Consider the following 25,021-nt stretch of genomic DNA (forward strand, 5'->3'; position numbering starts at 1 on the left):
ATTCATTGTTTTGCTTGTCTTTTTATTTGCAAGGTTTCCCAGATTTTTGCATACATTATTTTTGTGCACATGCAGGGAACTATGTATTAAACATTTACCTGTAGCAAGCAATGGTCATCTGCAAACACATTTTTCAAAACTCGCTACAAGCAGCACAGATGCAAGCATTGCATCACACTACATTAAAAACAGATCCTTTTTGAGACATATCTGATGGAAGGTGTGAGCCTTAACCCTACTTAATTTTTTTCTCTTGGCAACTTTAATTGTCTAGTAGTTGTGAGATAAGTAAGGTATGAAATAAAAAGGCAGCCTACAATTAAGGGTTGCTCATGCATTATACCATTAAGCTACTGCAGAAAACATTATCTAGTGAGTTTCTAGTAAGTTATTGTGTATTTTTCCTGTCTAACATTTGCAAGTAGGTCCTCCAACTTACAGGGAAAACTTGGGGGTTAGTGGCAAGATTGGCATTCTAGCCACCATAAAAGAAAACACACCGTTCTGGTGTGGTGCTGAGGTGTGACCTGCTGCACTCGGGTACCAATCCAGGTGGTTCATCCTGTGGTGGGTGCAGCAACGCACTATCAACGCAAACTCCCAACCTCTCTCTCTGTAACATTTGAATAACTTTAGCCTCTTTTCCTTTTAGCAAATAAATAAAAAAATACTTCTTTTTTGTTCTTGTTAATTCTTTCGTTTTTGTGTATTTTTCCCAGTTGTCTACTTTTATTTCCCACAGTTGTGATTTTGTGCTATCTTGCTCCTTAAACTTAATGCTCTGATCCATTTATCAGAAGCAGATTTTAGTGGATAACCTCTTTATTTTTATGTGTACACATAACAATAAAATACTTACTTGCAAGTTTCCCACAAGTTAGTGATATTATTATAATGCCAGCAACCAAAAGTAAATACAAAACCATAGACCAAATACAACATCAGACAATAGATGTGTATAAGTAAGATACACAAATCAGGCTGGAATTCAGCCCCAGGTCCCAGGAATGTTGAGGCTGTTACACAAACTACTGCACTGTGGAGCTGCTCATGTTTTTGTGCCACTCTTCTAATACAGCATTACTGCATAACATTACCATAGGCCTGAGGCAGAACTTTGTGTGAGTCTTGTATCTCAGGGAAAACATCCACTATTAAGCTTAAAGAGTAAGTTTGATAGTTTTCAAAAGTTAAATTTTTCTCAAACATGATATATATGTATTTGCCATACAAAATTGTGTTCTACAGTTAAGTGCTTTCCATAAATGAATGGCCACAACACCACCAGAAAATAAAAGCCTATATATGAAGAAATAACTTCAAGAATACCAAACTTATCCTTTAAAGTTCATAACCAATTAAAGACATAGTCTGTAATGCTACACAGTTATATATCATAAAGATGCAGTTCATAGGGCAGCATTTTCCTTCAGGTGACAAACTAGATGACATACCAAAAATTTATGTGATTAAGAGACTTCTAAAAATCCCTTTGTAGAGGCACATCTTCAGTATGCACATTCATCAGAAAGAAGCCCTGATAGACAAAAGGTTACTTTACATTTCTCTAGGCTGAACTCCGCTATCCCAGAATTTAAGGGATGACATCTTATTATAATAAAGTTAGTTTGAAAGGGCCAGGTAGTATAAACTATATCCACTTACCTGCAGGCCATTACTGGAGTCATAGTCAGAAAAAGAAAAAATTCCAAATCCAACTCTGACTAAATGTATATTGTAATATAATGAGTTACAATGTCCAGTTTCACATATACTGTACTAATTTGATTAAACTATTTTTTTCTTCTAAAGTTTTTTTTTTTTTTTTTGTAAGGTTAGTCTTATGTTTTCTGTTTAATGTTAAGCTTAGGCTTAATGTTTAATGCCACAACAACACTGGTACAGCCTTTAAACCCAAACTTTTAACATGTTAAGAGAGCTAAGAGGTAGCCTGATGGTTTACTCTGGCAGGGATGAAGTGCCTTGTATCTTGTATTTTATGTGCTTTCAATCAGCATAGAAAATATATTCGTGGTACCAGAAATTGAGGAGTCGGAGTCAAATGTTTTGTGTACCAAATTCAAAACCCCACCTACACTACCTGATAGTTGGAACTTGGAGGAGATCTCTTTATATGGAAAGGGATGCTGAGCATAGTTATTCTATGTTACAGCAAGTAAGAGTTACAAGTGTGTCAGGATTAAGACCCAACTAACAGACTGGGACTCTAGAAGACAGTTACAATTATATTAAACTTATCTTGGGATGTAGAGTATCAGGACTTCAACTAGAGGAAAGAGAAATTCCTCTAGTGCCCACAATTGTTTTAAAAAGGCACTATAGGAAGGATACACTTAACCTATTATTACAATGTTGTCAAATCAAAGTGGTATAAGGATGCCATCAAAACACATTATATTTTTGTGGGATCTCCAACAATTATCTATGTCGTCTTCAGGAAAGAAAGAGAAGTGATCCAAAGGATAGGTGAGCTACCGTGCTATTCTAAATAACACATGTTTTCACTCTATCAAACTTTTGCTTTTGTGCAGGCAGCTGACCATCCATCCACTCTTTTCACACATTTCTATTTTGGTTTGCAGGAAAATTTGGATTTTTAAGTCTATATCCCTACAAACCCCATGTTGTCTTCTTATATAATGTCTAATTACTTAGGCTTTTATAATGTCATTTTATTCAAGTAGTTAGCTGTTGAATCTATGCATATGATAGATAGATAGATAGATAGATAGATAGATAGATAGATAGATAGATAGATAGATAGATAGATAGATAGATAGATAGATAGATAGATAGATAGATAGATAGATAGATCTTTATTGTCATTGTCACTTTTACAAAGGAACAACGAAATTGAAGGTGCAGTCGACTCAGTGTGAGGAATAAGAGTTAAAAAGACAAGAAGAGAGAAAATAATAACAAACCGAATAGTAATAAAAGTACTTTACAAAATATACAAATTGCAATTGTTGACTTAAGGTCTATATTGCACATTGAGAGAATGATATTGAGCAGTTTTATTCTGAGTTCAGGGCCAAGATTGCTTTTGGATAAAAGCTGTTTTTAAGGCAGTTTGTCCTGGTTTTCATTGCTCTGTATCTCTTGCCCGATGGCAGAAGCTGGAAGAGGCAATGACCGGGATGTGATGAATCCTGTGAAATGTCTATTGCTTTTTTAAGGCATCGGGAGGTGTAGATTTGTTCCAGAGTGGGGAGGGTACAACCAATTGTTCTCTCCGCTGTCCTGACGACCCTGTGGAGCGCTTTCTTTTCTGAGGAAGTGCAGCTGCCGTACCACACACACAGTCCGTACGTGAGCACACTCTCGATGGAACAGTGATAAAAAGCAAGCAGCAGATTTTTGGGGAGATGGTTCTTTCTGAGAATTCTCAGAAAATACAGTCTCTGCTGCGCCTTCTTCAGTAGCTCCTTAGTGTTGGCGCTCCAGGTCAGGTCATCCTCCAGCTCAATACCCAGAAACCTGAACACCGACATATGTTGACGTGAATGTGTGTTTATGTTTGGAAACTGAATATTTATAGGCTCATAGAGGTCAGCAAGTTTTTATTCTTGTTTATTCTTCATCTCTGGCAATGATTCATTAGGAATGTAGCTTTACTCATTGAATTGAAGCAGGAAATAGTGATTTTAAATGGGGTATGGTAATAGACAGGCAAAGGACTTGATATTCTCAGTTTGGTTTACAGAAAGGTGTGTTGCAACACTGATGGAGTGTCAGTGTGAAAGAGAGAGAGAGAGAGAACTGCTACTTAAATATGTACATTTCCCACATAAAAAATTGTAATTATAGTCATTAACTAAGGTTATATTTTAGATCTTCAGATGCTGTCTTGATATTAGTTTGGATACCTAAGGGAATACAAGCTAGTCACCTATTCGAGATAGATAGATAGATAGATAGATACTTTATTAGATATAGATAGATAGATAGATAGATAGATAGATAGATAGATAGATAGATAGATAGATAGATAGATAGATAGATACTCTATTAATCCCAAGGGGAAATGCACATACTCCAGCAGTACCTTACTGATACAAAAACCAATATTAAATTAAAGATTGATAATAATGCAGGTAAAAAACATTCAATAACTTTGTATAATGTTAATGTTTACCCCCCCCCGGGTGGAATTGTAGAGTCGTATAGTTTGGGGGAGGAACGATCTTCTCAGTCTGTCAGTGGAGCAGGACAGTGACAGCAGTCTGTCGCTGAAGCTGCTCTTCTGTTTGGAGATGACACTGTTTAGTGGATGCAGTGGATTTTCCATAATTGATAGGAGCCTGCTGAGCGCCCGTCGCTCTGCCACAGATGTCAAACTGTCCAGCTCCATGCCAACAATAGAGCCTGCCTTCCTCACCAGTTAGTCCAGGCGTGAGGCGTCTTTCTTCTTAATGCTGCCTCCCCAGCACACCACCGCGTAGAAGAGGGCGCTCGCCACAACCGTCTGACAGAACATCTGCAGCATCTTATTGCAGATGTTGAAGGACGCCAGCCTTCTAAGGTAAACATCCTATTCTCATTAAAATATTTTTACCACTTCTTATGTTCTTGGCTATGAGAGAAACATATGCTTTTTCTAATTCTTTAAAACACTTTCCTACTAATTGTCTAAGTGTTCCATCATTACCAATTCATATTGTTTCTTGCTATTGGATTTGAAAGGCAAAAGGATTGTTTTCTATATTTTGATACTGGATCAGAGATTATGTGTTATGTTGTACACTTGGACAGATCTGACACCAAGCATGGTTTCTTTTTAAAAATAAAAACAAAATAATAATGAACAATTAATGCATCAGTTTATGTAGCATCTGCGCTATAGTATTCATTGTTTTCTAAATATTTTTATTACTATGGAAAAAAAATGCAGCCTACTCTTGATATTTTAATGTATGCAGTAAATATCTTTTTCGCAACTTCCAATCTTCTATTAGTGACAAATGTGCAAATAAAGCTCACAGTACAAAATATTGTGCATAAGATCTGATGTGACTGATTCTTCCATTTTTACTCCTGAAGTGACCCTTCATAGCTGTAGCTGCAAATCTGATCAGTGACATTTGCAAGACATTTCTGTTTTTAGAACTGACATTTTCTTCCAGGTTAAATCTAAGAAATTCACTTTTGATTTAATACTTCATTTTGATAATGTTCCTTGGTATATCTGTAGGCTTTTATTAGGTTTCGTATTTGCAGTGAGTAAGAAGTAAATATTACATTTCGTTCATGCTAAATATATATTTATTTTACTTGGTTTGCATTATTTCTGAATCCTGTTGTACAGTTTTAAGTTGGCAAAAACAAATGGAACAATTCATTGTTTACCACATGCAAATTTAACAAATTTGGCTAAATGCATAGTTTATATAGAACATAAAGGGACTTCGGACTTTATTGTTACAAAAGTCTTATATTAAACTGCATTATATTAAACTTGCACTCTTCTGAATTACGAATTATCCTTCACCTTCCTGCAACATTTAAATTTTCTTACTCAAACAATATAACTATATATATACACACTCACACACACAAAAAGAAGTTACAAGAAAATGAACTGTTTTAGTTCCTTTTTTTCAGCCCAGTGAATGGAATGTTTATCACTTCCCTGCTGAGCCCAGCAAGTTCTGGTAGAATTAATCTGTGGCCTGCATGAATCATCTGTTTGTCCCACCCATTTACCATAATACTTGCTACATGCTACAAGGCTGGAAAATTCAGCAGAATGCATTGATATATGCTGAAAGTTTACTGGAGAATTCTGGGAAGAATGCCTTAAACTTCATTGCATGATAATTTATATCTTATCAGTATGAAGCATCAGTTGTTTATTTAGGTCAGCCTTGGCTAGTCTCTTTCCTCCTGTTGCTCTCAAGTTGTGTAGTATGAGACTTGTCAAATAGTTCAGTTCAGCAAGTTTCAGTGCAGCTTCTGTGGCTCAGGAAGATTTGAGAGTTCTCAGTTAGCTTCAGTATTTCAAATCTAACTTCTACTTTTTGAGATATTTTTGTTCAGTGTCTGTTTTAACAACTGAAATGCAGTACAGTTATTTCCTTTTAATGTACATACACAGAGAATTGCTGAAATGTACAGGCACAATGGAGGTTTGCTCTGTCCATACATCTGTCCAACCAGTTTATGATTCTGCTTTTTGAATATACAGTTCATTTTAGTTTTAAACCTTTATATGGTGTTTGAGGGAGAGGAAGGTTTTGCTGTAAGAAGCTGTTTGAAATTCTCTTCCAAGTCTCTGCTAGTTCCAAGCAGCAATGTAGCAACATATATTATATAAAGGGTAGTCAGGGAAAAATATCAAAAACTCTTATTTGGCAGAATTAAGTGGAAAGGACTGGCGAGCATCCAGAGTGTTCTAATGTAAAAAAGTCCCTTGACAATGACATTAATAGTAACAGATTTCCTTGAATTATGAAAGTGATCATTTCCTTTTTTTCCAATATCTTTGTTAGTGTTGTAGTCTAACAATTATGTTTTACATAAAATAATCTAGTTGTAGGATCTGTAAAGCAATGGTGATCTGAATTTATATTAAACACATTATGTTTCTTTTCCTAGAAACCGTTACCATACGTATTGCATGTTGGTTGGATATGCAAGTAAGCATTTCACTATACTCTGTAGATGTGGCACTACTATTACAACCCCAAATCAAATAAAAAAAATACAGTGATTCTTAAATTTGCTTTGACTTTTATTTCATTGCAGACAGTATGAACCCAAGATTTTTCATGTTTTGTCTTGTCAACTTCATTTCTGCATTTCAGGCCTGCAACACATTCCAAAAAAAGTTGGGCTCATGGGAAAATTAGAGCCAGTAATGAAGTAAAAGAATTAAATAATGATGTGATTTCAAATAGGAGATGTCAACAGGTGATTGTAATTATGATTTGGTACAAAAGCACTGTCCATGAAAGGCTGATTCTTTGATGAGCAAAGATGGGGAGAGGATCTCCAGTTTGTCAACAAATGTGTGAGAAAATTATTGAAGTGTTTGAAAACAATGTTCCTCAAAGAAAGATTGGAAGGGATTTGCACATTTATCCCTCTACTGTGCATAATATCATTAAGCGATTCAAGGAATCTAGATGAATTTCAGTGCATAAAGGGAAAAGGTGCAAGCATACACTGAACACCCGTGATCTCCAATCCCTCAGATGGCACTGCATCAAGAACCATCACTCATCAATAGCTGATCTAACCACATGGGCAAAGGATTACTTTGCAAACCTTTGTCAACCACATACAATACAGAGTTACATTCACAAATGTCACTTAAAACTTTACTGTGCAAAAAAAGAAGCTTTACGTTAACCATGTCCAGAAGCAGCTTCGACTATTCTGGGCTAGGAGGCATCTGGGATGGACCATCAGTGGAAATGTGTATTATGGTCAGACGAGTCAGTATTCCAGAACCTTTTTGGAAGAAATTTGCTCTGTTTTGCTCTGGACAAAAGACGAAAAGGTCCATTCAGATTGTTATCAGCAACAAGTCCAAAAGGCAGGGTCTTACATGGTATGGGGTTGTATCAGTGCCCTTGGTAAAGGTAATTTATACTTCTGTGATGGCAGAATTAATGCAGAAAAATACAGCAACATATGCTGCCATCAAGACAACAGCTTTTCCAGGGACATCCATGTATTTTTCAACAAAACAATGCAAAACCACATTCTGCCCACATTATAAAGGCATGGCTATGGAAAATGAGGGTACGGGTGCTGGTCTGACCTGCCTGCAGTCCTGATCTGTCCCTAACAGAGAATGTGTGGAGAATTTTGAAACGAAAAATGTGACAATGACAACCCTGTACTGTTGCATACCTTAAGATTTGTTTGCAGGAAGAATGGGACAAAATAACACCTGAAACGCTTCATCGAGGAATGGCAACATTGCAAAGTGGTGAATGTTTTACCATCCTAACTTATTTTTAAATGTGTCACAAGTGCAACAAGTTTAAGTGTGTTACAACTGAAATGCAAGAATTGATGTATATTAACAAATAAAATGAAGTTGACCAGACAAAAAATGAAATATCTTTGGTTCATACTGTCTGCAATGACATAAAAGTCAAAGTAAATTTAAGAATCGTTCCAGCTTTTTCTGATTTGGGGTTATACTACTACACCTAGTGTTCTGGGGTAAATAAAACACTGAAGTAGGTCCTGCTAGTTTATAGTCAAATTAATGTTGTAGAAGTACTCAGATGTTTAATAATAATTCTTTACATTTATACAGTATAGCGCTTTTCTCACTACTCAAAGCGCTCAGATGTTTGCACAATTCCCACATTTTGTTACATGTATATCCTTTAGTTTATGCCATTTTTAAAATTAGTAACTATTATTCTAGTAAGTGCAATCTACTCCACATGTCTGAAAGAAAAATTAAAAATTCAGTTTTTTAGATATCTATGCATCCTAAATTTCCTATATTTTTAGGGCAGTGTCACAGGAGATTTTTTAATATATACTTTGTTAATTCTTATGGGGACATTTTCTTTTCACATGACCTTTTGGGGGATTGAGTGCAGGGTCGGCTATTGTACAGTGCCCCTGAAGCAATTTTAAGGTTAAGTGTCTTCTTCAAGGGCCCAACAGAGTAGGATCCCTTCTGGCAGTAATGGGGTTTGAATAGATTGGAGCTTGCTGTAGCAGCACTGAGTGCAAACTAGGGATCAACGTGAAACAGGACATGGGTCCATTCCAGGGTACATTCATGCACACACCTGACCATGGACAGTTTACCTAAAACCGAGTATAATGAAGTAACTGGAGAAAACATAGGTGGCACGGTGGCGCAGTGGTAGCACTGCTGCCTCGCAATAAGGAGACCTAGGTTCACTTCCCGTGTCCTCCCTGCATGGAGTTTGCATGTTCTCCCTGTGTCTGCGTGGGTTTCCTCCAGGTGCTCCAGTTTCCTCCCACAGTCGAAAGACATACAGGTTAGGTGCATTGGCGATCCTAAATTGTCCCTTGTGTGTGCTTGGTGTGTGTGTGTCCTGTGATGGGCTGGCGCCTTGCCTGAGATTTGTTCCTGCCTTGCGCCCTGTGTTGGCTGGGATTGGCTCCAGCAGACCCCTGTGTTAGGATATAGCGGGTTGGTAAATGACTGATGACTGGAGAAACATTAGCTGTATGATGGTATAAATTAACCACTGCATTTTTGAGGTACACACGCCCATATGCCATCACTCCAATGTCATATTTCTAAAGGCATGAATTGGTATAGTTAGGTTCAGAAAATAGATGGATGAGTGGATAGCATAAACTGCAATAAATTATTTTTCACTTGCTTTATTTAATCATAGCTTTATTGTACCCTTAGTGCAACTGAGAAATTATTTTGTCTGTTCTGCGCTATTATCCAGGCTTCTGTCCCAAAATAACCTCTGTGAGTCACACCATGTCTCATAAAAAGCACTCTGACAAATTAAATTAGACCTAACTATTCAGCTGTCCAATGCAAAGGAAACAATACATTCTTCTTGTATTTTTTCAGTTGGTTTATATCATAAAAGAATAATATATTACTGTTTTGATCAGAGGTAAGAAATTTCGGTCCATGAGGGCCGATTTCGGTGCAGGCTTTTGTTCCAACCCAGTTGTTTAATGAAAGTCAATTATTTCTGTTGAAGCTGTTATTGATCAAGAAACATTTTTCTGCTTCATTTTAGATGTCTTGCTTGTTAACGTTTCCCACCCTAATTACTTATTTTAGTCTTAAACAGCTGCTTTAACTATTTTTAATTGCTACTTATTAGTGAAAAGATAAATGACAAAGGAACCATCAGCCCTCCCATCTAAATTGTTTCCATTTACACCTGTGTGCATTCATCGTCATCTGTCTGGTTTAATAAAATATTTGGGAGGAAACGGATGGGAAAAATGGTAAAGGACTGAAAATTACTCATTAGGCTTAAAATGATTTGGATGATATGCTTGCAAAGGGACAGATCTACGATGTAAGAATAAGCTGACATTTCAAAGTTAAACACTGATAAGCTGAGAAATTGAATAAGATCAGTTATTGGCAAGGATTGGTTTCTATTCAAGCAGCTGGGTTGGAACAAAAAAGCTGCAGCTACTGTAGCCCTCCAGGAACAACATTGCTCACCACTGTTTTAGATGTTGTTATCAGCACATAGTTTGAATATATTAAATATGAGATAGTGTTATTAATATTATTACTATTTTTATTATTAGCATTTTGGAATCTGTATCGACCATTATTTCCTGCATTTTGAATTTAAATTGTATCTGCTTTTATATTATTATTACAGAATTATAGTTTATATTGTTCCTGACATGTTGTCTCAGTTAAAGAACTAGTGTATATTAAGTTTTATATTAAAACTTATGTTATTTCCCTAGCACAATACATAATAATACCCTTACTCAAAGACCCTTTCCTGGAGACATCAGAAGGATTCATAGAATTTTCTGTGAAGTGGTAGAAGTCACATGCTTTGCAGACCATCTGACTTTGGGCATGAATACGCATTTGAGGTTAGAAAAGTACAAGATGCTTCTGTTTTTGTGAAGATAATGACAAAATAGAAAGCTGTAAAATGAGGAAGGACACCATGTGAATATTATCATAGCAGAATAGTTTCAGTTTTCAAGTGTTAATGCATATTTTACATTTGGAGGATTTACATATGTTAATGTTAAAAAAGCAACATATATGAGGTCTGGAGTAAACCAGCACAACTTGTTAAAAATTATGGTATAGACCAGGGGTTCTCAGACTCGGTCCTGGGGATCCACTGTGGCTACAGGTTTTTGTTCCACCCAGATTCATAATTGGTGACAACACCTGATAACACTGATCTCATTTAATTAGCTGGTATTTTTTTTTTCTCTTATTCTACATTCAGAAAAACACACCAGTATGATTTTTATATTTATAAGACACTTAGAAATATTTCTACTTTTGCTATAGATTTAAATGCTTAACTCTCTTTTGTTGATTTCATTATATTTTGCCCTTTCTCTGTGCAGTTTTCCCCCTTCGTTGTATCTTATTAGTGACAATTAAAAATGAGCAGAGCAGACACCCAGGCAAACAACACTGAATAATCAAAGGCTGCAACTACTTTAGCATCAGACCCACTAATTAGTAAATAATGGATTAATTAAACAATCAGAACACCTAGAAAAGTAGAATGAAAATCAAAATGAAAATATTGTTAAAAAGAAAAAAAAATACATTATTCCCACATAACTGCTTGGTACATTTTAATATACAGTATATATGTGTATATATATATATATATATATATATATATATATATATATATATATATATATATATATATATATACTAGTCATTTAGCCCGTTACAATAACGGGCGCTAGAACAGTAGTGCATAAACATTAGTAGGAACAGTCTATATTAAATGGCAAGGGACTTTGACCTCATTCTTTTTGTTGGTCGTATTTTTCTTTCTTTCAGCCTTTCTTTTGTTGATGTTTACTTACTGAGCTGACCGTTCTTCGTGGGCTGCCGCCTTTGTATTGTGTGTCTTTAATTTTCTGTGACAGTAATACTGTCTTGTACGGCTCTATTCAATAAGGGCGCGCACAAAAAGGCAAGCTTCAAAAGGGCGACCTCAATTGAGCGCGGCGAATAAAGGCGTTCGTAGATAATTTAGTTCAAATGGCTCTGGAATATGTGAAGAGCAACAAAGGTGCAGATCTTTATTTACGCGCGCCTTTATTCGCTGCGCCCAATTGAGGTCGCCCTTTTGAGGCTCGCCTTTTTGTGCGCACCCTTATTGAAGGATGCCTGTGTGCGCCAATTATTGAAGGATACCGTCTTGTACGTCCGCTGGTTTGTACGTCCGCTGGCTTGTACATCCGTAATATACCTTTAATTTACTCTGGCGGTAATACATGCGTGCACGTCGGTAATATGCCTTTAATCTCCTCTGACAGTAATACTGGCTTGTATGTGGCTGTAATATGCGTCACTGTATTGTGTACCTTTAATTTCCTCTCACAGTAATACTGGTTTGTATTTCTGTAAAACGCCTCTAACTTTCTCTGACAGTAATATCGCGCATCGCACCGTGCCCCGCGCATGCGCACTTCACACACGGACACCTGGACGCACACAGGGATTTTATTAAAGAGGATATATATATATATTTACCAAACTTAGTTTTCTAATTTCTGTATTGTTCCCAAAACACAGAACTTGGGAAATAACACATCACTTAATTAGCCCAGAAGTCCAATTAAAAACAGAAGCTGGTTGGAACAAAAACCTGCATCCACAGTGGGTCCCCAGGACTGAGTTTTGGAAGCACTGGTATAGAACAAACAACCATTTTTATTTTGTAGATGCCCGTTCATGCTGAACACTGATACCTGCTCTGTAACATTACTAACTAAAGCAGTTTTTTTTTTATTTAAATTTTTTAAAAGGTTTAGACAGATGAAAAAATGCAGAGCTAACAATTTCATTAGTGGGCATATTAAAAAAGAAATCTCTTAACACACACTTTTGAAAACTAAGGCAATTGTACAATCTGAATCTAAGCTAGTGCACACAAGAGTTTCTGTATCTTGCAGATCAAAATAGCATTAATAGCCTCGAGTACTCATAAATGTAATGCCCTTCACGCCACATTGTGTGAATGGCTTAATTCCAATATTGCAGTAGCTGAATGAGTAAACATTAAAGTAAACGTATATTTACAGAAAATTACTAAGCCTTTACTCTGCTTTACAAATTTGTCTGTCAGCTATTAAAACTTTATCCTTCTCAAAGCTACATCTTGAATATCACTAATAAATTTTATGGTGAGTTCTACAGTAGTCTACTAATTCTACTGTAGTCCTCAAATTGTAGTAGAATTCTCAAGCAGTTTCTCAAGATAAAGCTACCCCCCTCACCCCACCATGACAGAGATATTTAAATATATTTTATCATCAAAACTGAAAACTGTAATATATTACACTGTATATTGTAACTACAGATCAACTGTCCCCATAATATAACACAGAGCACCACAACAACTCCCAAGGCAAAATACAAGAATAGGTTATACCAATCACTAAATACAAAACTAGCACATGCATAGATACCAATTTGTTCAAAAAAATGTAGTAAACAAAGAAGAAACTGATTAGTGTAAATGGAAACCAACATATCTGTTGATTAATTAATTGTATAACTATGGCCCGTTGGCAGTGGAGGAGAATTGTAAGAAAGAGAGTCAGAGACAAAGTTCAGCATAGTCAAGAGTCCTGTAGATCTCATTCAACTAGTCACGTACCACATCCTGTGCATTCTACATTCAACAGCAGAGTCAGTACTGGGACATCCAATCTGAAGAAAGGACCCTTCTATCCAATGATTTCAATGGTACTTTATTTGAGATGACTTTCCAATAGGCAGGAGGACTGCTTGGACTTCAGTGGCACCAAATGCTAGATCAGAATACAGAGAAGCGAAACAAAATAGAGGAAGGCTAGTAGCTGTTTATAAATATTGTGCTACTTATATTTTTGTATAAATTACTAACTAACAGAAATACAGTGTACATGGTTAATCAGCAGCTGTATTCAGAGTATGTTAGACTAAAGCAGTGAGTCTTCACCCTTAATTTAACAGCTGAGTCTGAAGGGACATCTCTTAGATTAGCAGGCAGATCATTCCACAGCTTTGAAACCCTGCAACATTATTAATAATTCTTGGAATCATAAAAAGGCCAGCATCTTGAGATCTTAATATGTGCTCTACTTTTTAAGTAATGATAAGTAAGTAGGGTCTTGGTTATTTAAGGCTTTGCATGTTGAAAGGTGGATTTTGAAATCCGCTCTAAAGTTAACTGAGAACAAGTGTAAGGATTTGAGACCTGGAGTTATGTGTTCGTATTTATGGTTCCTGTAATAATTTTTGCAGCAGCATTTTGGATTCACTGAAAACTGCACTAGGAACGATTAGAACAGCCAGTAAATGATGTGGAGCGGTAGTCAATCCTACTAGAAAAAAAATGCATGAAATAATTTCTCAGTATCCTGCATATTTAGAAAACGTTTTAATTTTCCTACATTTTTAAGATGGACTGCACTCGAGTCCCTCTTTTCAGGTCAAATAATTTTGAAAATCTTTCCATCCTGTAAATAATCTATATTCCATGGGTGATCAAACCTTAATTACTCTGGCACCAGACTTTAAATTGCCCCCATAATGTAATTAAATCTGGTTATTAAACATAAGACCCATCAGTAGGAGAAGGCATTTAATTTACTATAACATTCTTAACCGTCTCTCTGTCTGTTTCCTCTCAAGTAAGTTTATGTATCCACTGGCTTCTACCACCAAATAATTTTGTTTCTATTTATTGCTTTCTTGTATTTTATTTATAATTCATTTGTTTATCTTTTTATTTGACATTTAATAGTGTTTAACTGTGGTGGGCTGGCGCCCTGCTCGGTGTTTGTTTCCTGCCTTGCGCCCTGTGTTGGCTGGGATTGGCTCCAGCAGCCCCCATGACCCTGTAGATAGGATATAGTGCGTTGGATAATGGATGGATGGATAGTTTTTAATAATACCAATATTAGAGTCCAGCCAGTGTTATTTGTTAGGTTTCTTTTTCTTGATTTTTATCTTATTGTAGCTTTTTGAATATTGTAATGCACATTTAACAAGGGAAAGGTACTTTCTCTATGTACAAAAATGTATTTTTATGTATTATATTGTGCTAATACCAGCTTGCCAAGCTCTCAGTGATTCCTCACACAGCAGAAACAATACACTACAAAAATTCAGAATTCTTGCAAAGCTAATTGCTCCACAGAACAGATCCACATTTTACAGTGTAACAGAATTAGTAATTGAGCACTTGCAACACTGGATAGAGGAACTGATTTACTGCACAAAGAATGCAAACAAAAATAAATGACAGACTCATACTGCAATGCTTAAAATTTATCCAAAAAAAAACTATACTGTATTATTAAGGTGTTCTTTTCATATAACTACATGTTGTTATTTTTAGATGGCAGGCACCTATACCCAAAATGACTTGTAAGATGAGAACACATGAAATTTGCTTCATGCATTTTTTTACATTTTAAACCCAGGTAAGATGGCGGATTTTTCCAGCAACCTTGGAGCTTACAACCCATCACACTAACATTTGCTGTGCTTGCCTGTTTTTGGTGTGGTGTACATTTTTCAAAATAGCTTACTGCCTAGGTAACTGATTGGTTTAGCACATAAACACTGAAACTTAAGTGGATGTATAGATTTAGCTGGGCCAGACATTTTTGGCATCCAGATGGCAGCAGGTAATACATTTTAAACAAACACAAATGAATGTATTGAAAAAGAAATTATGTTTATTCAGTGTTTCCATTTTAAATTTAGTCACATCTGACATGGGCACATCAAAACATGCATAAAAAACAATAAAAAAGCTATAACTGAACAGAATTAGAGGTAGTAGCAAAACTTTTTTCCACTTTTGAAATAAAAAATAGACATTTTAGTCATATGTGAATTAGGGGCTTCTCATTGCATAAAAACAAAATATTGTACAGTATTAGTAATAACATTTTTTAACCTATTGAAATAATTTTGCTCAGATCTGACCCTGGTGCATCTCTAAGTGCATAATATCAAAAGAAGTGCACAGTATTACCAATAGTATTTGTTTCCCTTTTGAAATAAAATAAATATTTTGGTCATATATGACCCAGGCACATCATAAAGTACATTTAACAGAAGAAAAAAGAACTATTGATGCTATCAAAGCTATAAGTGCAGAAACTCAAAACAAGTGAAAACAGTAACTTATACACATGACTATAACATCTGCTGCACACTGAGGCAAAATAAGTTAATTTTAAATCATCACATTTGTGATTAGCAGTGCCTTCTTTGTAAGCAAAAAGGTGGCAGTATGCATATGTTGCGTTTGGATCAAGTCTTAGGTATATAGAATATATATATAGTATAATATATAGTATGTGAAGGTATATAGAGGCCAGGAGTTCTAGTGTTACATGTTTTGCTTATTTGGTGAAAAAACATGTTTAAAACTTGAAATTGACAAATTGTCAAGTATAATAATAATAATTCTTTACATTTATATAGGGCTTTATCACTACTCAAAGTGCTCTGCAAACTCCACGTAGGGAGGACCTGGGATGTGAACCAATGATCTTATTGTGAGGCAACGGTGCTACTATTAGATTGTGCTTGAGAGTTTAAATTTACAAACTCAGAATTTCCAAAATTGAAGAATATTAACTACAGGTTAATAACAAGATCTGCATTGTACAAAAAAGTTGTTATGTAGTCCTACAAAGCAATCAGTGCTTAATTTGATTGAGCTTTTAACGAAAATTCCAAACTTTTTGCATGTTTTCATCAGATGCAGTCTTTTTAATTCATTCTTTGATTTGAGTGTCAATGGCTGATCGTCATCCTTGTAGCAGCCATGAATCCACAGGATCGAAGCTTGTGAATGGACAGCCAACCATTCTTATGAAGAGAAGTGTGGAGATGGTGCTTGTCAGTAATGAGGCTGTCATTGGATTAACAATTAGATTCATTTGTGAAAACCCATGTTCGCACTCACTTAGTTAAACTGGAATACAACCAAAACTCAGCACATAATTGATTATAGAATCATTTAATATGTATTCGATGCCATGACCAGCTATAGTGTCTGAGGTGCTGGTACAATGTACTGGTGCATACAATCAAAAAAAAAAAAATCACTGTATCATGGACTACTGCCACCACTTCTAGACACCTTACAATGCACTGCATTGTGGGTTGAATATTGCTAGACTACGTGGCGTATTGCATTCATTGTCTGTACTACTGTAGGAATGTCTGAAGGCTCACAAAATGTGTTTTTCTCAGCATTTCTAATGGGACTATGGGCTGGGCCATTCAGAGGTTGCTTCTGGGCCACATGTGGCCTGCAGGCCACCATTTGAATAGGCTGGCCGCAGGTCATAATATAAGCCCCATTCTGAGGTTTGAGAATTCCTATTCCACTAGGGTCAATGATTTGTAGCCTCACAGGCATAGTAGAGAGGACAACCAATCATCAGTCATTTCCAGTGCTCCTCAGTATTGAGGCTAACATGCAAGAATCTCTGGTGCCACTAGAGGGAGTTCTACCCATATGATACCAAAGATTCGTGACATCAGCCAGAACCAAAGAAGTACTTACGGCAAGGTAACTGAAAAGTGGTTGGGGCATGATGTGAAAGGGACAGGCTTCCTTTGTTCAGAGAGCTTAGAGTTGGGTGGTAGCTAGCAACACAGCTTGGACACCTATGTTGGTGTTTCAGGATGTGAGACACACCCTACAGGCCACAACATGTATAAAAAAACTCCTGTACAGAATGTCAACAGGCATAAACTAGAACTGCTCAGGCAGTTCTTTATGCATGGGTAAGACAAAAATAATAAAAACAATCACAAAATATCCACATACATGCACAAGGGGCCAGAGTTACTTATAATTTAAAGAAGTAAAAAGTATAAGCAAATTGCCTGTACTGAAGATTATGATAAGACATACTATAATTTACTGAGTACATCCACCTTAAAGCAACAAAGGGTATGATTTCAGAAAACATGCTTTCTGCTTTTCTAAGGTATGTTTATAACAGAATTTTAAATGAAACATTCTGAGTTTAAGAATAATTGGATACAAATATTTAACAAATTTCTTATTCTTCATTATTTATCTACCATGTTAAGTTTTCAATTCTTTTAAAAGTCAAAAAGATATTTCTCTTAATCTATTCTTTGTCTGATAGTCCATTTCAAAATTATAAGGAATGCAGCTAATGCCAAAAGTTCATGTTAAGGTTTATTGCCATATGTAACATGCACATTACCATTTTCATTTGTGCTTAGTTCTTAACAATGAAATAAAAGAAGAGAATACAGAAGAATAAGCATTACAATAAACAACAATGTACATACAGTGGTGTGAAAAACTATTTGCCCCCTTCCTGATTTCTTATTCTTTTGCATGTTTGTCACACAAAATGTTTCTGATCATCAAACACATTCAACCATTAGTCAAATATAACACAAGTAAACACAAAATGCAGTTTTTAAATGATGGTTTTTATTATTTAGGGAGAAAAAAAATCCAAACCTACATGGCCCTGTGTGAAAAAGTAATTGCCCCCTTGTTAAAAAATAACCTAACTGTGGTGTATCACACCTGAGTTCAATTTCCGTAGCCACCCCCAGGCATGATTACTGCCACACCTGTTTCAATCAAGAAATCACTTAAATAGGAGCTGCCTGACACAGAGAAGTAGACCAAAAGCACCTCAAAAGCTAGACATCATGCCAAGATCCAAAGAAATTCAGGAACAAATGAGAACAGAAGTAATTGAGATCTATCAGTCTGGTAAAGGTTATAAAGCCATTTCTAAAGCTTTGGGACTCCAGCGAACCACAGTGAGAGCCATTATCCACAAATGGCAAAAACATGGAACAGTGGTGAACCTTCCCAGGAGTGGCCGGCCGACCAAAATTACCCCAAGAGCGCAGAGACGACTCATCCGAGAGGTCACAAAAGACCCCAGGACAACGTCTAAAGAACTGCAGGCCTCACTTGCCTCAATTAAGGTCAGTGTTCACGACTCCACCATAAGAAAGAGACTGGGCAAAAACGGCCTGCATGGCAGATGTCCAAGACGCAAACCACTGTTAAGCAAAAAGAACATTAGGGCTCGTCTCAATTTTGATAAGAAACATCTCAATGATTGCCAAGACTTTTGGGAAAATACCTTGTGGACTGATGAGACAAAAGTTGAACTTTTTGGAAGGCAAATGTCCCGTTACATCTGGCGTAAAAGGAACACAGCATTTCAGAAAAAGAACATCATACCAACAGTAAAATATGGTGGTGGTAGTGTGATGGTCTGAGGTTGTTTTGCTGCTTCAGGACCTGGAAGGCTTGCTGTGATAGATGGAACCATGAATTCTACTGTCTACCAAAAAATCCTGAAGGAGAATGTCCGGCCATCTGTTCGTCAACTCAAGCTGAAGCGATCTTGGGTGCTGCAACAGGACAATGACCCAAAACACCAGCAAATCCACCTCTGAATGGCTGAAGAAAAACAAAATGAAGACTTTGGAGTGGCCTAGTCAAAGTCCTGACCTGAATCCAATTGAGATGCTATGGCATGACCTTAAAAAGGCGGTTCATACTAGAAAACCCTCAAATAAAGCTGAATTACAACAATTTTGCAAAGATGAGTGGGCCAAAATTCCTCCAGAGCGCTGTAAAAGACTCATTGCAAGTTATCGCAAATGCTTGATTGCAGTTATTGCTGCTAAGGGTGGCCCAACCAGTTATTAGGTTCAGGGGGCAATTACTTTTTCACACAGGGCTATGTAGGTTTGGATTTTTTTTTCTCCCTAAATAATAAAAACCACCATTTACAAACTGCATTTTGTGTTTACTTGTGTTATATTTGACTAATGGTTAAATGTGTTTGATGATCAGAAACATTTTGTGTGACAAACATGCAAAAGAATAAGAAATCAGGAAGGGGGCAAATAGTTTTTTCACACCACTGTAAAATGCTTTATAGAATGTAGGGATATTTGACTTTTGCAGCAGCTGTAATTCTTTATAATGGTACAAAATTTGTTTTGGCATGACTTGGAACAGGTCTCGTCAACTGATATCATGTCGAATTCTGTGATTTTTTTGTGGATTGCCAAAACCTGTAAATGGTCTATCCTTTATGATAATGAAGCCGCTAGTCCTAAATCAGCCAAGCCTTTTGTAGTTTCTTAATAATGAGTTAAAATATGTTTCCCACAATGTTTTTGTCTAACTCATTCCACCCTCTGACTGTTACAGACAGACAAATTGACTAGAGGATATATTTAGTGAACCCAGCAGCAGCTCAAGTGTAAATGGTGTTAATTTGGAAATGTGACAGGATTCATAGTGAATTATTTAGTAGTCTGGAAATAGTATGTTTAGAAATTGGGATATTCTTAAAACATTTTTCCAAACAGCCCTGAAGTAACTGAAAAATGCAGATTCCACCATTTCAGTTTTCAGTATTACAGTATTAAAGAGGTATTTAATAGTTTTCTGTTACACAGAAATAGCATATGTCTTGAGAGAAAGTCATAGTGTAGCATTTTACAATTAAAAAAATCTATTTTTGTTGCATACTAAACTATTTACATTTCAGTTTATAAGAAAACTCCACATTGTATACACTATTCAAACCTTTATTGTGAACAAATGTTTTTGGATAGCTAAGTGAATTGCCTGAATTCTCTAAAATAGTAGCTTTGATCAGCATTGTACTCCAAATTTACTGACATCTGTTGCAAAGTATAAACCATATATGCTCCTGTTTTCTGAATCTGCTTTTTTTCAATGCAGGGTTATAAGAAACTAAAGCCTGTGTCTGCAGGATTAAGTGGAAGGCAGGAACTAATTCTGGTTTTAACGCCAGTCCATTTTAAGGCACACTTCTGCACATACACACTATAGCAATACTATAACTGTGCAGAAATACCAATTTAACAAGCATGTCTTTAAAAAAATGGAATGGAAACCATGGTAACCAGAGATAACAAACAAAAACAAAGAGGAAATGTGCAAAAAGCAAAACAAAACACATAAAAAGTGACTGGCTTAGAAATGGAGTTTTACATATATTGGAATATTTAAAATTATTTACCAATTCTTTTCATCTTCTGCAATGCTGTTTGGGTTATCTGTGTGCCTGTGATGATTTTGCCGACATAAAATGAAGTTTCTTTTTCACCTAGATGCATAACTGAAATGCAGTCTGAATCAAATTTTTGGATTTTGAATATGAATGTCACTTGTTTTAATTTTTGTCATACTAAACTATTTGGTAAATTGCTTAATCTGTTACATCTTAAAAACATCAGCTGTCACCATTTCAAATATCTGTTTAACTTTCAGTACTGTAAGAAAATTAGTAATGTTAATCTGTATCTTGTCTAGCACTTTCACAAAGTGACTTCTATGGGAACTGCCCAGAAAATACACTTTTGAACTGATAAAAACATAATGGCACTTACAGAAAGCTTAACATGAAATGATAAAGAAAGTACAACTAGAACACGTTACTAATATATTACAGGTCTTTAGACACTATATACAGTAACATAGATCAGAGCAACAGATTTTCGCTGTGTTAGTCTGAATGTGTGACCATGGAGAAAAAAATTAGGCATTGGTCTCCAAGGAATAATACAGTGGGCTATTTTTTAATTATTGCCTAAAACTGTACTGGAGCTGCTGCATTGTTGTATGGCACATCCCATGCATTGCCGCTGTATTTATTGTCTGTTTCATTCATTATACTGAAAACTATTCAGAACAGCTAAAGTCGTTGTACTTACTGTGTTTATTTATCAGGTGAACAATGTCTATGTCACTGTCCCCACAGATAATATGGTTCAGTACCTGGACAGTCTTTTCCCAAATCTACTGATTCTGATTTACCAAGATTACATTTTTAATTAGCACTTCTAGAGTAAAGGCAAAATTTCCTAAACAATTCAGGACTCTTAGCTTTGTTTTATTTGTAGTTCTGTACATTTTTCTTTCTCCCTCATACAGGCCTTTTTTTTTTTTTTTTACTATGCAGTGTTTCACAATTATTTTAAATAATAATAAGTAATGGACACCACTTAGGGCATTATCTGATGTATGAACAGTAAAAGTCAACACAATAAGATCATATGTAGACAAACAGGACAAGGATTATGGACCTTAGGCTAAATGCAGGGATATCAATTTCATTTAGTTTTAATAATTACCAATAATAATAATAATAATAACCTCATTAAACACTCTGATCACAGTAACACACTGATTATCATTCATCTTATATTGCAATAGTAAACACCATTGCCTGATGCTTTAAAAGTACGCATGTTATGTAGTTGTTTGAATGGACCATAGACAGTTAAAGTGACTTGCTTAAGTTCACACAATGAGTCTGAACTAGAAGCTTTAAAGTTTACAGTTCCATGCTTTAGCCACTCCAAGTTGCATCCTGACACTAAATGGCAGGGAATAAAATTCCGTGCTATTGTGTTTCTTTTTTTATTTGGAGCATTTTGTGCATGGTAGTAATGTGTCTAAGTGTATGAATAGATTGTTTTAACTTCTAGGGTAGCAGATAGAAACAATAATGCCCATCTGACAGGCAATTTTAGAACCATTACTTGTCAGTTGCCTAACATTTTGCCCTTGGGACTCGAGGCTAGTAAGGCTGAGGTCAGACAATTAGGAAGGCAGCTGCCCCGAGGCTGAGTGTCCACACTTAGAGAGTCCCCTTCTGTTCATCTGGTGTATACTTCTGGGATTCACTGTACTGTAACAGTACTCGGCTGTTTGCGTGAGCGCGCGCCGAATCGCGCGCATGGTGGGAGTGGGTTTGCGAATCTGGCTGTCCCAAGTATCCCAGAATGCCACGCTGCGCTGTCCCGTCTTCTCTTGCCTGAACAGCGCTACAGTACGATTTGGCTCGCCGTAGTCAGCATCCAGCCGCTGGAGCAGCAGCTTGCCATACACTCTGGATACCTGGTAAATACAATCGACGCCAGCGGTGAAAACAAAAAATTGTTTATTTTCTTTCAGCCATCGAATTTGGGTGCATTAAACATAAAACAATCATGGCTTAATTAAGGAACTGGGGGGAGGATTTAAAACCACTGGAAAAAGGAGAACGTGGATGTTCGCGTCAAGCTCCGTGCTTTGCCCCCGATGACAGTAACGTGCTACTCGAGTGTGGAACGGTTAATATTGGGGAGTTCTAAGCAGCGGTGTCTGTCTATCGGGGGTTTAACTTCACCGCCCCTTCTTTTAATATTGAATTTCAGGGGCGGAGGTGCGACGCGGCTGTCCTTGTGCTATTTATGGCAGTTTTGCCAAAGACAAAACACAAATCCCACACCAAGCAGCGGTAAGCGACAGTTGTGGGCATTCTCACGTGCACCGCACCCTCGCTGCAATAACAGGGACTCCTCAGACGCATAACATATATAGAGTCGCATGACTAAGGTTTGTGCAGAGGAGGACATTACTCTGCACTTTTGATTTTGTGCACATACACGTTTTGACTGTTTGTGGAGATCGATGCAAAGCCGACCGTGGGGTGGGCTGAGCTGATTGTGTACACCCCAGTTTTAGGCATCACACACCCCCTTGTCAGGGGCGCTCGCTTCTGCAATGCGGTGGGTGTGGTTTGGTGAAGGAGATGTGGACCTCCGCAGTGACTCCCCTCCCGTGCATGTAGCGCTCGCATCGACGTGACCTCATCCGGCCGACAAGATTCTTCCTGAACAGCTGTAATGATGGCAATAAAGGAATGAAAGAAAATATTAGCAAAGCGACGGAAAGGCACTCGACACCTTGCCTTTTGATTGTTAAAATTGAACAAATAGTTCCCAGAAGTGAAATTGTCATTTTTTTTTCTACTGGAGTTTGTTACTGAGAAAGTATGGTGACGAATAAGTAATTATGCATTATGTGCAATGTTTTATAATCGAAACTCTTTTTTTTCTTAGAGTGTACTATAACAGAAATCATTCTTTGCATGTGTTGGACAAACTTTCGTTCTTCTGCAGAATGTTTTCAGAAAACTGGACCAGATTTCCTTTCGGCTTCTGCTCTGAGTTTGAGGACAGTTTAATCTGAAATAAAAATAGATGTTAAATGCTTTTAAAGGGATTCAGTAAACGGGCAGGTAATCCTTTGCAGAGGATGTGGTTACTCCCTGCGTTATCATCGGTTGTATTTTTTATGTAGTCTTCTTAAAAATGCACAGTATATTGTTTCGAGTCATGCTGTTCATTCAACAGATAATGTAAATAACAGAACAGAAATGTTCAGTTATGTGGGAGCGGTTACACAGCAGCTGGCAAGTCTTCTTACAAGAACATCGGTTTGTTGCACATGATTTCAATCGGATCAGACTTTCTTCTCCATACTATTTCCAGCACAACTGTGAAGCCACCTAAATTTGTTGCCTTTGAGTGTAAAAACACTATAGTTCAGTACATTCACAGTTCAGAAAGTAGACATATTCATACAATCGAAACACTGGTTAGTTAAGTTCAAGTTAAGGTGGGTTAATCAGTTAACTAGTGGTGAGAATTATAATTGCATCAGCCTTTTGAAACTTTAGTCAAGTAGTAATTTTATCACTAAACCTAACCGACTTGTTTTTAAGTTTTTTAGAAAGAATATGAACTGTGAAAAACATCAACCAAGAAGTAGCACTAACAGAAGTGATAGATTTATCATGTACGTTTGGGGGAGGGGGAACAACAGTAATTACTTGGATTGATCAGTATACCAATAGTTAGGCTAGGAATGTAACTTTTGAAACTCATGCAATGCACACTAGATAGCATCTTCTTGTTTAAGATGCTTTCACTAAAGGTAGTATCTTTGTCGGCGTCTATAATGAATATTAACAAAAAGCATTCGCTCATCTTCTGCCCCTACTCTATCCTGCACTGTAGTGCAAGGAGCAGAAGAAAACAATGTTACTAAATATAAATTAAAAGCAAACAACATAATTAAAATATGTTCAGGTGAAAATCTATAAAAGTACTCAAATAACAATAGTTAGAAGGCAACAAATATCCACACACATAGTACCATAAAAGCATGGGTGTATTGGAAACTATTATCGTGAGTCAGTTTCATGCCACATATTTTTGCTTCTGGAATAATAGTTACTGTATGTTAAGGTTAGGAACAGTATATTAAACACTAGTTTAACAAGGCATTATGATTATTAGTCCAGTTATGAAAAAAATAACCAAGAGATTTTGAAAAATGAAATGGTCATGCAGAAATATTTCTTGAGTTTTAATGTTTTCATTGTCAATATGCTTGTCAGGAACCAAATCAGAATAGGTCATCAATTTATCATC

General features: G+C 36.5%; 1 protein-coding gene across 15 annotated transcripts in view; it reads left to right on the forward strand.

Moving 5' to 3' along the window:
• epb41l3a (erythrocyte membrane protein band 4.1-like 3a) overlaps nt 1-25,021 on the forward strand; it is a 275,326-nt gene that overhangs the window by 98,785 nt on the left and 151,520 nt on the right. The window contains exon 1 of one of the 15 annotated variants that reach the window (XM_051929139.1): nt 22,496-22,661. The exons of the other annotated variants lie outside the window; for them this stretch is intronic. The gene's annotated coding sequence lies outside the window, so the exon portion shown is untranslated. Of the gene's footprint in view, nt 1-22,495; nt 22,662-25,021 lie in introns of those variants that run through there. 15 annotated transcript variants of the gene reach the window in all.

This window comes from Erpetoichthys calabaricus, chromosome 6, assembly GCF_900747795.2.
Source record: "Erpetoichthys calabaricus chromosome 6, fErpCal1.3, whole genome shotgun sequence".
NCBI lineage: Eukaryota > Metazoa > Chordata > Cladistia > Polypteriformes > Polypteridae > Erpetoichthys > Erpetoichthys calabaricus.